The 15,813-nt window shown below is 42.1% G+C and overlaps 1 long non-coding RNA gene across 2 annotated transcripts in view; it reads left to right on the top strand.

The window, feature by feature from the left end:
• Positions 1 to 602: 602 nt before the first annotated feature.
• Positions 603 to 15,813, top strand: part of LOC113905737 — a 298,651-nt gene continuing 283,440 nt past the window's right edge. For both annotated transcript variants that reach the window (XR_003514719.1, XR_003514721.1), the window contains exon 1: positions 603 to 974. This is a non-coding gene — a long non-coding RNA (uncharacterized LOC113905737). The remainder of the gene's footprint in view (positions 975 to 15,813) is intronic.

A 15,813-nucleotide genomic window follows, 5' to 3' on the forward strand; every position in this document is an offset into this window, starting at 1 on the left:
AACCTTTTTTTTTTTCAAAGTATGACCTGGGCAGCAGGACAGATTAAATCTGAATTTTGAGCATATTTTAACACTGTCTACTGGTGTATAGCATTTTAGAAAGACATGATGTATAAGTTATCAGAAAGAATACATTTGGGGCAGAAATTAAAAAAAAAAAAAAATTCCTGAAAGTCCAAGCATTGTCACAGTGTGTTCTCATATACAGATGACCTTTATTCTAATCTGGGTTTGGAAGCTTCATCTGGAAAGGCCTTTACACTGGCGTTTAAGACGTGGTGTTCTTTAGAAAAAAAGCAATTTCTCTCTTCTCCAGGGGAACTGCAGTTTAGGACAGGCACAAAGCTGGGAACACAACCAAGGGCAGAAAAAAAAATTCACCTTCATGTTCTATTTGTCAAACTGACCTGCAGGTCATAACCTGAAAGTTTATGGATCGGTGAGGCCTTGTCTCCGCATAAGCGTGTTTTCTGGACTTTGGCTGGAGCTAAATTCCTGACTTCTGAAAGCGGAGTGGGTGTGGACTTCCAGCAGGAATAGCCAGTGGGAAGGAAGTAATATTCATTAAGTGTGTCTCATGCAAGCCGTGCGGGGCTAAGCATGCTCAGTGTAAATTCTCCTGTAGCCTGTCAAGCTATGTTTGAACCCGGTCCAGAATCCTGGATTTACTTTTTTTTTTTTTCCACGAGGAAGAATGCTCGATTAGACTGCATTTTGCCCTGCTTTTCTCTCTCTCTCTCTTCCCTTTCTTTCTTTCTCTTTCTTTTCTCTCTCTCTTTTCTTCCTGCCAGAGGATTGGAAACAATATCTTTTTCCGATCAGTTCAGTAATACAATGTCCTTCAGTGTTCACACGAGCATTTCAGTGGAGAAGAAAAGAAACTTTGCTACCTGGGAACAGAAGACTACTTAGGTCTGCTAATAAAGTCCTTAGGACTTCTGGAGCCAGAAGTTAAACTTTTCTCAACTGTTAAGGTAATCTACAGCAAATTTAATTGCCTTTTCAACTAAGTGGGTGTACATCAAAAAAAAATTTTTTTCCACACAAAAAGTATGTTTTTCATATGTTGGAGCGATTTTCCAAACACAGGGAAGATATGTCTCTTGGTTCATTTGCATTTGAAAGAACCTCTTTTTTGTATTAGAGGTTCTCTCTCTCTACCGCAAATTATGTGTTTTTCAAACAAATATTGTGGTAAGCTGATGTAGCCATAATGGTCTGAATGTGGATGTGTTCTGTATTATATTAATTCTTGGCGTGGGTTGGTTTGGTGAAAGTTATTGCTTTTGTTGCTGCCAAAGATGAAAGAGAGTTTGTTTTCCGTTGCTGTTGTTTTTGGAACTTTTGATGGGCTTTGAGGCTGCACTGGGAGCCCTTTAGAGAGAGGAGAGCCACCTCTTTCTATGTTTAATGTGCATTTTTTGTAATGTTCAACTCTAATGCTGAGAAAAGGGGAAAGGAGTACAGATTTTATTTTAGAATTAGTGTAGGAGTGGAACTTTTTTTCTTTTAAAATATAGTTTTGGAGGGAAAGAGTATTTAGAAAGGCAGAAACAGGTTTGTCATGAAGGAATTAAAATCAAGACCTTCTTGGTGAAAATAAGAAGTAAATGCAAAAATATTGCCTGCTATATACTCACTGATTTTGGTTAATAATTTTACTTTCTTAATTAAAAAAGGGAAGATCAGACTTGAATATCAACGGATGACACAGAAAAGTCAGATTAGAAAGCTGCTGGGATCTCAGAAATAGCAAGTTGGCAAAGGCAGCCCCTTTAAAACATCCGAGGACTGAGGTTATGAAACCACATGGCTTCACGTAGGAACAGTGCATCCTGGGCTAAAGCAGCTTAATTTTATTCAAGAATTTTAAGAGTAAAAAGGGGATTTATTTCTTTTCAAAAAAAGAACAGCCAGACAGGGATTATTGATCAGTCAGGGATTAAATATTTGCTGGAATACAAAGCATCACATATTATCAATGTGTAAATCAGACTAGCCAGCTATTCAGGGGATGTAAATGAAAAGACCACAGTTTCATAGGAAATCAAATGCATTCACACCTCTGCCCTTCATTCTCCATCTTTATGTCCCAGGAAGGGATGATAGAGGTGGGGCAGCATGTGAAATAAGACTTTAGTTGAGGGGCTGACCTTGTTCTTTTAACTTCTGTCCATCTGTTCTCACTGGGCAGCTGAAACAGTGAGCAAACTTGGAGGGAAGGGACCTCAGGGAGACGAGGACGAAGAAGCCAGACCCCACCAGGGCCGTGATCTGCTCGCTCCCCATCCTGCTATTTCGACATAAGTAGAGGAGCTAAGTGGATGCATCTCAATCCACTTTCTTCTGCTCTCGGGGTTTCAATTTAGTACCATTGCTGCCATTCTGCACCTGCCTCTGTTTTTCATAAGTAAAAGCCTCTCCAATGCATAGATGGTGGTTTATTTGATATAGATCGATCCCCAAGGAGATGGCCAAAGTAATTCAGGCTTGATTTGGTTTTTCCTTTCTTTCCTAACATGTGGTGTAGATCTTGATGGGTTTAATTGAAACAACAAATCCTTTCTGGGATGGGAGAGCACAGTTTTCCATGAAAGTGTGTGTGTGTGTGTACGTGTGCACGCCACTTGCACTGTGGGCTCTGGGACAGTGCTGCCTGGGAGACTTTGCATGGCTGATGGCATTCGTCTGGACTCAAGGACCCTCTCACTGTCTTGCCTCTGTCTGTGTTAAGAGAGAGGAAACACACATTCTGGAGCATTCTATACCTCTTTTTTTTCCTGACTCCCCTGCATCCCTCTGCAACGTTGTTCCCCTTGTCATGGCCTGTGTTCTAAAGAATGGTATGGAAACCTATTGAGGCACAAAGGAAAATGAAAGGGTATGCATAGAGGCAGAGAACAAACAAAAACAGGCCTCTTCATGTTCACATCTGGATAAAATTTAGACTGTGACAAGGGAAAGTGAGTGGGAGGAAAAAAAGAAAGTCTGACATCACATTGAAAAAAATGCATATAATTGACTTTCTAGAGGTTTTCTTGTCTCAAATGCTATGAATGTTTCTGTATCCTGCCCACACCCTACCTTCTGGGCTTGGGGAAGGCAAGCATCATATCCTTATTTCACAGTGAAGCCTAGTGGCTCATCCAGAGCAGTGGCCGAGTTAGAACCAGCAGCCAGAGCCGTCAAGCTCCAGTTCAGGACTCTACCTGTGCAATAATCAAGAGCAGTCTGGGCTGAGTTTCTGTATCTTGGAGTCAGTTTTCCCACTCACTTTGACATTTTAGATGATGGTAGTTATTTTGTGCAACAATTTCTCTTAACTAAATCCCTTATAGGATGGTTTCTTAACTTGGAGAAGTGCTTGCAAATCTTTCAGGGATGTTTTGCCTCTTTCCTTTTATCTTACCTTCAACACTGCTCATTACAAGAGATCAGGCCAGTCTGGTAGGTATAGACAAATGAGGGAAGGCATACATACAGGCAAGCCATAGGATTGTCATGAGTTTGTTTTTCTTGGCCCTTCTGAACAGCACCAGCTTGGCTGTTTATACTGATGGATTATCTGGACCCTGAAGCTCCTGGGGTTACCCTTGGCATTGTGTCATCAAGATCCCCCTAGAGAACTCAAGGGCTTGTTTCTGACCGAGCCAATGCTTTCTCATTGAGTATTCTCTGGATAGAGAAATGTAAATCCACCATCATGGCATGCATGCGTGCTCATTTGTGTCCAATGTTTTGCAACCCCATGGACTGTAGCCCGCTGGAACCAGGCAAGAATACTGGAGTGGATTGCCATTTTCTTCTCGAGGGGTTCTTCTTGACCCAGGGATTGAACCCACGCCCCCTGCATCACCTGCATTGCAGGCAGATTCTTTACCACTGAGCCTGGGAAGCCCCAAGTCCACCATCACAGGGCTGCAAAATGCAGTGGAGGGCAGGGCCATTTCCCTCAGAACATGTTCAGTCTAGCTGAATAGATGGTGCCTGTAAAGGGAAGCACAGACTAACAAAACAGGTATGGAGAAGCAGAAGCATGAAGCAAGCTGTGGGAGCAGTGGAGGATGAGGAGAGGTGTAATCCTCTTAAGTTCTTTAGTTGTGTTCTCCTTCAGATGCCTTGCCATGGCCTTCAGCCACTTGTCCTTGCTGGGAAGGGAAGGTCACTCCCAGGGGATGGTGTAGCTGGGTCTCAATTTCTTGAGCATCTGTTATGTACCCAACACTAGATTTTATTTTACCAACAGTCTTCAAAGTTCACAATATCCATGGGAAGCTTAAAGAGGAGGAAATCTGCCCTGAGGGGAGAAGTATATGGTTGGTCCTCTGTATCCGCATGTTCAGCATCCTTGGTTTCAACCAACCAGGGATTGTCTGCCAAGGTCAGCTATACCACCTTATTGTACATAAGGCTTAAACGTGTGGATTTTTAAAAAAAATATTTATTTAGTCAGTTGGGTGGCTGTGCTGGGTCTTAGTTGCAGCCTGCAGGACACTTTAGTTGCAGCATGTGAACTCTTAGTTGCTACATGCAGGGTCTTAGTTCTCCTACCAGGGATTAAACCCATGTCCCCTGCGTTGGGAGTGCAGAGTCTTAGCCACTGGACCAACACGGAAGTCTCCATGTGTGGATTTTGGTACCTGTGGGAAGGTGGGGGTTCCTGGAACTGATACCCTGTGGATACCCAGGGCCAGCTACACACGGCAAAAAGGGTTCATGTAATTGAACAACCGGGCATACTTTGTCTTGTGTAATCGGAAAGTGCCCACAAAGCATTTTAGGTGGAAAAAAGATGACTGTGGTCCAGTAGACTTGGTTATTGAGTAGTACTTCTCCAAGCTTCTCAGATGGAGGATACCTGTTTCTTGTCTAATTCTGGATCCATCAACATGAGTTGTCCAGAGTTGGGCAAGTCTGGTCCCAGGAAGAGATAGTGCTTCATGCTGTATGCACTGCCTGCCTTTGGGGAGCTGTTGAACGACAGATAGAAATTATCCCCCACCCCCTGCCTATAGTTAGATCCTTAAAATTTTGCAGCTTCAGAAATGAAGACCTCAGTCATTATTAGGTAGTATCATGTTTAAAAACAGGATTGGAGTGGCATGACTGGGATTTGGGTCCTGACCCTGAAATCTTCCAGCTGTGTGACTTTGAGTCAATTATTTCACTTCACAGGGCCTCAGTTTTCACATCTGAAAAGTGGAATGTAAGCAGGAATTCCTTCAGGTGGGAAGATCAACGGTTAAAGTGATTTAGAAAAATGTAGGCTGCTACGCAAGCATCTGCTTTACACCTATCCCCTGGCTGTTATCTCAGAGTTCTAGTGTTTCACTCTTTTGCTTCTAAAAAGCCTTTCTACCTCACTTACTTAAATGGTAGGTGGCATGATTAACAGAGCTAGACAAACTGCTTTGAATCAGAGGACTAAAAACTATTTTTTTAAACAACAATGAAATAGAGTTGACATACAACATTGCATTAATTTCAGGTGTACAACACAGTGATTTGACATTTACATACATTGTGATATGATCACCATGCCAAGTCTAGTTACCGTTTGTTACCATTTAAAGGTTTTATATTATTAACTATATTCCCTATCCTGTATATTACTTTCTCATGAATTGTTTTGTAACTAGAACTTTGGGCCTCTTATTCCCCTCCACGTATTTCACCCGTACCCCAACCCCTCTCTTCTCTGGAAATCATAGTTCTCTGTATCTGTGAGTCTCTTTCTGTTTTCTTTGTTTATTTTTTGTTTTTTGGATTACTCACGTAAGTGAGATCATCTGGTATTTACTTTGTCTTACTTCACTTAGTATAATACCCTCTAGGTCTATCCATGTTGTCGTAAATGGTGAAATTTCATTCTTTTTTGTGGCTGAGTTGTATTCCGTGTGTGTGTGTATCTCACATTTTCTTTGTCCATTCATCTATTGATGGACATTTCGTTTCCTTCCCCTGAAGTCTCTTGAACTGCCCAAATTAACTTTACATTTCCTAAATTAGTGGAAGCCAAAAGACTTTGAAAGGACAGGACGCCTATATAGAAAATGTAGCCAGAGCAACATTTGTGTGAGCATAAGAAGTTCCTGTATGCAAACTAGAAATTAACAACAAGTCAGCGTACCAGACAAATTGTTGACACATGCATATTTCCCCCAAACTCTCTGAGAAGATAGAACCACTACATCCATTAGGATGGCTACTTTAAAAAAATGACAAGTGTTGGCAAGAATGTGGAGAAATTGGAACCGTGCGCACTTTTGGTAGAAATGTGAAATGGTTCAGCTGCTATGGAAAAAAGTATGGCAGTTTCTCAAAAAGTCAAACATAGAATTACCATTGTTGTTGTTTAATCACTCAGTCATAACTGACTCTTTTGCGACCCCATGGACTGTAGCCTGCCAGGCTCTTCTGTCCATGGGATTTTCCAGGCAAGAATACTGGAGTGGGTTGCCATTTCCTTTTGCAGGGGATCTTCCCAACCCAGGGATTAAACCCACGTCTCCTGCATTGGCAGGCAGGTTCTTTGCCGTTGAGCCACTAGGGCAGCTCTAGAATTACCATATGACACAGCAACTCCACTTCTGAGTGTATAAGCAAAATAAATAAAAGCAGGATCTCAAAGAGATATCTGTATAGCCATGTTCACAGCAGTTTTATTCACAGGAGCCAAATGGTGGAGGCAGCCCAAGTGACCATCAACAGATGAATGGATAAACAAAAAACAGTATATACACACAATAGAATATTATTCAATCTAAAAAAAAGGTGGAAATTCTGACACATGCTACTGCATGGATGAACCTTGAAGACATTATGCTAAGTGAAACAAATCAGACATAGAAAGACAAATATAGGTATACCTCAGTGATACTGGATATTAGGTTCCAGACCACTGCAGTAAAGTGATGATAGCAATAAAGCAAGTCACAAATTTTTTGGTTTCCTAGAGCATATGAAAGTTTTTATACTCTACTATAGTTTATTAACTGTGAGATAGCATTATGTCTAAAAACAGTGTGCATATATTAATTGAAAATATTTCTAAAAAATGCTAAGCAGCATCTGATTGTCCAGTGAGTCATAATCTTTTTTGCTGGTGGAAACCGTTGATGGCTGCTAAGTGATCAGGGTATAGTTCTGAAGATTGGGGTGACTGCGGGAATTTATTAAAGTTAAGACAACAGTGAAGCATGTCATGTAGACTGACTCTTCCTTCCATCAGTACTGCACGTAGAATGCAATGCTGTTTGATACCATTTCACCCACAGTAGAACTCCTTTCAAAATTGGAGTCAGTTCTCTCAAATCCTGCAGCTATTTTAGCATCTAAATTTATATAATATTTTAAATCCTTTGTTGTCATTTCAACAGTCTTCACCACATCTGTACCAGGAGTAGATATCATCTTAAGCATCCATTTTAATTTTTTTGCTCATCCACAGGAAGCAGCTCATCATCCCTGAAAATGTTATTATCAGATTACAGCAATTCGTTCACATCTTCAGGCTCCACATCTGATTCTAGTTCTCCTGCTCTTTCTACCACATCTTCAATTACTTCCTCCACTGAAGTCTTGATCCCCTCAAAGTTATCCAGGAGGGTTGGAATCAACTTCTTCTAAACTCCTATTAGTGTTGCTATTTTGACCTCTTCCCAGAAATTACAGAGGCTCTTTATGGCATTTTTTCCATTCCAAAAGGTATTCAATTTACTTTTCCCAGATCCATCAGAGGAATTACTATCTATTGCAGCTATAGCTTTATGAAATGTATTTCTTATATAATAAGACTTGAAAGTCAAAATGACTCCTTGACCCATGGGCTGCAGAATGGATGTTGTATGAACAGGCATGAAAACAACATCAATCTCATTGTACATCTCCCTCAGAGCTCTGGGGTGACCAGGTGCATAGTCAGTGAGCAGTAATATTTCAAAAGGAATATTTTTCCTGAGCAGTAGTTCTCAACAGTGGGCTTGAAGTTTTCAGTAAATGATGATACAAACACATTCTCTCATCCAGTCTTCTTTGTTTCATTTAAAAAACACAGGCAGAGTGGAATTGACATAATTCTTAGGGTCCTAGGATTTTCAGAATAGTAAATGAGCACTGGCTTCGACTTAAGGTCACCAACTGAATTCATCCCTAACAACAGAATCAGCCTGTCCTTTGAAGCTTTAATGCCAGGCATTGACTTCTCCTCTGTAGCTATGAAAGTCCTAGATGACATCTTCCAAGAGAAGGCTGTTTTGTCTGCACTGAAAATCTGTTGTGTATTGTAGCCATCTTTATTGTCTTAGCTAGATCTTCTGGATCACTATCACCATTTGTTGCTTCATTTTGTAAAATACTTTGAGATTATGGAGTTGGCTTTTTGCCTTAAACCTCATGAATCACACTTTTCTAGCTTCAAATTTTTCTTCTGCAGCATCCTCACTTCTCTCAGCCTTCATAAAATTGAAGAGAATTAGGGCCTTTCTCTGGATGAGGCTTTGGCTTAAAGGAATGTTGTGACTGGTTTGATATTCTATCCAAACCACTAAAACTTTCTTTAAACCAGCCATAAAGCTGTTTCACTTTCTTATCATTTGTTGTTCACTTTAGTAGCACTTTTAATTTCCTTCAAGAATGTTTACTTTGCATTTGCAACGTGGCTAACTTGGGCACAAGGGGCTCAGCTTTTTAAAAAAATAATTTTATTTATTTATTTTTGGCTGTGCTGGGTCTTCATTGCTGTGTGGTTGTGGCGTGCAGGGGCTACTCTCTAGTTGCAATGCATGAGCTTCTCCTTGCAGTGGCTTCTCTGGTGGGAGCACAGGCTCTGGGGCACTCGGACTTCAGTAGTTGTGGCGCAGGGGCTCAGTGATTACGGCTTCCAGGCTCCAGAGCACAGGCTCAGTGGTTGTGGTGCACAGGCTTAGCTGCTCCTCAGCATGTGGGATCTCCCTGGATCAGGGAGCAAACCCACGTCCCGTGCATTGGCAGGCTGATTCTTTATCACTGAGCCACCAGGGGAGCTCAGGCGCTTAACTTTTGACAAACTTAATCAGTTCTAGTTTTTGATTTAAAGTGAGAGACATGCAGCTCTTCTATGAACACTTAGGGCCCACTCTAGGGTTATCAACTGGCCTAATTTCACTATGGTTGTGTCTCGGGAAATAGGAGCTTTCCCAATGGCTCACACAGTAAAAAATCTGCCTGCAGTGCAGGAGACCCAGGTTTGATTCCTGGGTTGGGAAGATCCCCTGGAGAAGGAAATGACAACCCACTCCAGTATTCTTGCCTGGAGAATTCCGTGGACAGAGGAGCCTGGCAGGCTATAGTCCAAGGGGTCACAAATAACTGGACATGACTGAGAAACTCACACAAACACACACAACAGGACAGAGTGAGATTGGGAGCCAGTTGGTTGGTGATGCAGTCAGAAGGGATAGGAGGTATATTGGTTAAATTTGCCTCGTATTTAGGCGCACTTGGTGGCATCTCCAATTATAGTAGTAACATCAGAGATCTCTGATCACAGATCACTGTAACAAATATTGAATATGATCATAAGCAAAAAGTAAAATACTGTGAGAATCACCAAAATGTGACAGAGGCATTATGTGAATAGTGCTGTTGGAAAAATGGTGCGGACAGACTTACTCAAGGCACCGTTGTTACAAACCCTCAATGTATAAATAACACAATGTATCTGTGAGGCCCAGTAAATGGAAACACAATAAAACTAAGAAAACAGGGTATGCCTCTGTTACATGATTCCGCTTGCAGGAGGTCCCTGCCAAAGTCAAGTGCATAGAGACAAAGTAGAATGGTGGTTGCCAGTGGCTCGGATAGGGGAGAACGGCCAGATTTTCTTTAATGGGCACAAGAGCTTCAGCTGAGGAAGATGGAAATTTTTAGAGATGGATTGTGGTGATGGTTGCACAGTAATGTCAATGTGCTTAGTGTTACTAAGCTGTGTGTTAAAAACCGGTAAAGACGGTAGCATTTGTATTATGTGTGGTGGTGGTAGTTTAGTCACTGAGTCGTGTCCAACTCTTTGCAACCCCATGGACTGTAGCCCGCCAGGCTCCTCTGTCCATGGGATTCTCCAGGCAAGAATACTGGAGTGGTTGCCATTTTCTTTTCTAGGGAATCTTCCCGACCGAGGGATTGAACCCGGGTCTCCTGCATTGCAGGCCCATTCCTTACCAACTGAGCTGCAAGGGGAAGGTATTTTAGTGCAATTACAAAATTGAGAATATAAAAAATTCAGTCTATTAGATAATTGTGAGGGCTGAGACACTGAAAGTGCTTCATTACTGAAATTCAGCTGCATATGAGGAAGAAGGTTAGGCTCAAACTGAGAAGAAAAAGAGAGTAATATCATTGAATAAATGCAGTTTGTGGAAGTAAAAAAAAAAACAACAAACAACAAGGGAACAGATACAGGAGAAAAATAGGCTCTTGGAACAGAGCAATGAAAATTCCAGAATTTCTCTCCATGAGGTGCTTAGGCATAGGGTTTTGTTTTGACACTGTGTTCACATAGCAAGCATCTCACTTTAACATAGGCTATTTATTTGAGGTGGCATTTGGTAGCTGATACGTGGAGATACCAAAAGCCCTTCTGAGCTTCCTATTTTTGGTGGACCCTGAACTTTGTCTCAGATTAAATTTTCATCAGCCCTCACCTTTGTGAGCGATCTGTGGTGAAAAGACTTGGAGAACTCAAGAGCAGTGGAAAAGCTACTCAATAATCAGGCTGAGGGAGGGAGGAAAAATAACTAGCATCCATTCTATGCCTATTTATGTGTATTATCCAGTTAATCCTCTTAGTTGCCTCTAAGGTAGATCTCATGTTGGCATTTTATAAAAGCGACTTTCTTAAGATCCTTTTGCTGCCAAGTGGTGAAGCCAGGACTGGAACCCAGGTCCGAGAGAGCCTAAAGCTTATTCCGTTGCATCACCCTTCAGGCTTTAGGAATTATTTCCTTAGTTAACGATCTAGGTGATCCCTCCCTGGCTTTGCTGTCAGCGGCCAGAGAGATATCTTCCTGGAATAGATACAGATCTCACACACTCTGCTTAGGGCATCCAGGAGGCCCCCAGCACTAGCATTCACGATCTGGACATCGTTTCTAATTTTCACAAATACTGGCAAAGCAAGCTTTAGCATCCCCGAGGCAAAAAGCTCCAGATGCACAGGTGTCTGGGATGCGTCTTTTCTGCGGTGCTGTCTTGGGTTCAGGTGTTGGGATGAATGAACCCACAGAGCACCCGCCCCTCCCTGGCAGGCTGCTCTCGGGCTCCTTTGTTTGGTTTATGTATAGCCATCAATGCATCATTCCTTCTGCTTCAGCTGTTTGAGAATCCCATCTTCTCTATTGATTTCCCACAGAACGTTTACTGCTCTCCAAGGTGTGACCTGTACCTCTAGCTAATTTATTTCTGTCATGGCTCTAGGATTTAGGAATGAGGGGGGAGGGGAGCGAGGGAGGGGAGTGTGGGCTTGAGGGGAAAGAGGGAGGGTGGCGAGAGAGCAGCGCGTCCAAGATGTGGGAAATAAATTCAGCCCTGGACCCCCCGACAGGCAGGCCGGCAGCTCCGGAAGGCAGGCACAGCAACAAGGAGACTTTGCTTGAAAATCTGCTCAGTAAGATGGAGGCTGCAGCCACGGGGTTTCAGGAGGCCGGGAATGATAGCAGGGCCCCATGGGGATGGAAAAGCAAGGAAAGAATGTGTTTGGAAATAATCTCTTGCCTGTTCAGGAGCCAGTCACCCTATTGAGCAGGATGTGGTAGGTTTTTTTTTTTTTCTCTTTTAACGAAATGATGGAAAACTCTTCTGGGCGGGTGGTTGGGGGGCGACTGGTGAAGTCCTGTTCTCTTCTTTATGAGATTTTCAACAGCAGGGCATTCCTGTGTCAGTCCTGGCACCGTGATTACAGTGACTGATGTGCGCAATATTAAATCGAACCACGTTAACATAAAGCTTCCTTCCCCTCCGTGCCTAGAACAGACTGAGTTACCCTTTCCATGGTCTGATTTTCCTAGATAACTGTTTGAATGCCCACTTCATTTTTTTCTTCCTCATGAAAATAGCTTATATCTTCTTAGAAATTCTAGTTATAAACTTATACAAGGAAGGATGTTGGTTATTTATTACTTTCACCTAGATGGAGACACGTTTGTGAAGTGAGTGGATGTGCTACACGTGAAGGGTGTTTTAAAGTTTTCAAAATTTTTTTAATATACTTTATTTCATTTCCATAACAATTTTTATTTTCATAGTTGTAGAAATGCTGGCTTATTAGCCCAGCTAAGATCACATGGCTAATAAACAGCAAATGCAGAGTCTAGGGTTTCTGGCTCCAGATTCAGGTTGCAGTACACAACACCCCAGAAATGTGGGGTCACTTTTTTATACCAAGACCACCCCCTGAAAAGCAGAAGCTGGAGAGTAAGAGGCACATGAGTCAAAATTTGCCCCTCCTCTTAGAAAGGTATTGATGGAATGAATTTGAGTTAAACCAAACATGTACCCTTCTAAGCTTCCACTCATATGTTTTATACCTAAGGTCAGTCCATCTGAAGTGTAAAAAAGCCTTAAGAAGCAGGGCAAAAATCACTGGTGAATATTTTCTCCCTTCTTCCCATATAGCAGTCTCCAGTCCCACCCCAACTCATGTACAGATTCTTTGTCATCCTTTACAGGGAGTGAAATAAAACAAGTCATCATTACCACTTTATGTATCACCGACCATTATAGTGTACTCTGGGCTGAGCATTAGAATAGCAGTTATTTGTGAGGCTGGCTAGTGGAGTTCATGCTTATACATACCGGGCACTCTGCGACCCACTCTGTTTTCCTGGTGTGATGTATGGAGGGGCTTCTGGGATGTTAATAGGAGAGCAGGATGGTGGGGTTGGTGGATTGGAGGGTCTTTCACAACCTGGACCTACTCTAACTGGAACTGTCTAACTCTGGGAGAAGAGTAGCCCATTTCATCTTCCCTGTAGCCAGATAAACTATCTGTGTGCCACCTCAGAGTCTTAACAGAGCCTCAGAGCCTCCTTAAAGAGTTATTTGATTTTTAGAAACAAAGCATGACGGTATTGTGGAAAAGATTTATATCCTGAGTGTCTGTCATGAAAGAAGGGATCATCTTGTGGATAAATAAAGTGCCCCCCTGGTGGCTCAGACGGTAAAGAATCCGCCTGCAATGCAGAAGACCTGGGTTCAATCCCTGGGTCAGGAAGATCCCCTGGAGAAGGGAAAGGCAACCCACTTCAGAATTCTTGCCTGGAGAATCCCTGGGACAGAGGAGCCTGGTGGGCTACAGTCCATGGGGTCTCAAGGAGTTGGACATGACTGGGTGACTAAAACACTTTCACATCCAATGTGTAGGAATTAAATATTACTGTGAACATCCCTGCAATAACTGATGTTACTTTGGTTTGAAAAGATCAGGACTTTGAAAAGAAATGTGTACATTTTCTTTGTAGTCAGCAAACTATATTCCTGCCATCTCTGAGGTAACCTTTATCTCAGGACTCAGGATTTGAGAAGGGATGAGTAAGGCAAAAAGTAAGAAATGCTCAGAAGAAGATCATACTTGCTTCCACATCAACATTGTGTGATATATTTTGCTGTTTCTCTCGCCTGGAGCAATTTTTATTTCTACTCTTTTCCTTTTTGCAGACTGACCTAGGGTGATTCAAAAAGACTGAATTTTGAGTCCCGTTTCCACAAATTAAATTATGTGCTGCGTGGCCAGAGAGTTTAAACTCTCATGATCAATTTCTGCAAGGGTAGAATGGATATGTTAATATCAATCCTAACTCACCAGGTTGTCATGTGGACCTCAGGTAACAATGGGTGGTGAAGTGTTTTGTAAACTCAAAAGCATGGTACAGGAAAGAATTTACCCTCTATTATTTTGAGTTCTCAAAATGTATACACAGGGGCTTCCCTGGAGGTCCAGTGGTTACGACTGCATGCTTCCATTGCAGGGGGCATGGATTTGAGCCCTGGTTAGGGACATAAGATCCCGTGTGCTGCACAGTGATTAAAAAAAGAAAAGTATGTGCAATCAGTATTGTCTCCATTATCTGTGTGATCATGGTGGTGAAATGGCATTATGGCATCCAGAGTATCATTATTTAGCATTAGTCTCTGTGGGGCTATGATTTGGAAGCAGCCTACAGCTCACTCAGTTCACTTCAGTTCAGTCGGTCAGTCATGTCCGACTCTTTGCAACCCCATGGACTGCAGCACGCCGGGCCTCCCTGTCCATCACCAACTCCCAGAGCTTGTTCAAACTCATGTCCATAGAGTTAGTGATGCCATCCAACCATCTCATCCTCTGTCGTTCCCTACTCCTCCTGCCTTCAATCTTTCCCAGCATCAGGGTCTTTTCCAATGAGTCAGCTCTTCATATCAGGTGGTCAAAGTATTGGAGCTACAGCTTCAGCATCAGTCCTTCCAATGAATATTCAGGACTGATTTCCTTTAGGATTGACTGATTTGATCTCCCTGCAGTCCAAGAGACTCTCAAGAGTCTTCTCCAACACCACAGTTCAAAAGCATCAATTTTTTGGTGCTCAACTTTGTTTATAGTCCAGCTCTCACATCCATACATGACTACTGGAAAACCCATAGCTTTGACTAGACTACAGTTCACTACTAAATATGAACTGTAAGCTTGGTCCTTTCTTGGCGTTACCTCTCCTCATATTTTCTAAATATCCTGCCACTTTGCTTTGAGAGTTCATGCAACCCTCATATCCACTTCTGTTTATCTTTGGAGGTTTGCCTGGGAAGATCTTTAGTTTAAATCTCATCAGTGGAATTCCATCTCACTTCTCTTGGAGTTTGCACAGTTATTGGAGCACAGTGGGGTTGGGTGGGCCGGGCAGGATGCAGAGAGAACCACTGCTGCAAGGGGAGGCTGAGTTTCAGACACCTCCATTCTCAACTTGGAATGGTTTTTCTAATAAAAATTAAGAACACATACATTTTAAGTCTGATAACTCAATGGAGTTCTACCATGTGATGGATTAGCTAGTTGGTAGACTAATATGAGACTCTACAAACCGTTTATACAATTGTGTATTTGGGAAAATGCTTTGTGAATTACAAGGACTGACTGACAAATGTATATTTAGAGCTAAACTTAGTTGTGACTTGAGGCCTTTCTTGTCCTGAATATGAGAACCTTTCTTCCAAATGTATTTGGTAGACCTATTTTATACTCAATGTTGTGAGTGGTGACTGGGTTAGTGTGAGTAGCTGGATGAATGCTGATGCTGGGGTGGACAGAAAGGGAAGGGTCCCATCCTGGTTCTGTCATTTGCCAGCTGTGACACTAGACAGCTACTTATGCTCTTTATTTCTCAGTTTCCTCACCTACAAAATAAAGATGTTGATAATAGAACTCAATTCCCAGGGTGGTTATTGTTAGAAACGCATCATAGGAAAAAAAAAAACAGTTTGGGGAGGGTGGGATGAATTGGGAGCTTGGGGTTGACATATATACACTATTGATACCAGGTATAAAATAGATAACTAATGAGAACTTACTGTATAGCTCAGGGAATTCTACTTAAGGCTCTTTGGTGTCCTAGATGGGAAGGAAATCCAAGAGAGAGGGGACATATGTATACAGAGAGCAGATTCACTTTACAGTAGAAACTAATACAACGTGGTAAAGCAACTATACTCCAGTAAAAATTAATTAGAGATTAAAAATTAAAAATTCATTAAAAATTAAAAAGAAAACTACAGCTTGTACGAAGAGAGTTGTTATCCTGACTTCACGCA

This window comes from Bos indicus x Bos taurus, chromosome 15, assembly GCF_003369695.1.
Source record: "Bos indicus x Bos taurus breed Angus x Brahman F1 hybrid chromosome 15, Bos_hybrid_MaternalHap_v2.0, whole genome shotgun sequence".
NCBI lineage: Eukaryota > Metazoa > Chordata > Mammalia > Artiodactyla > Bovidae > Bos > Bos indicus x Bos taurus.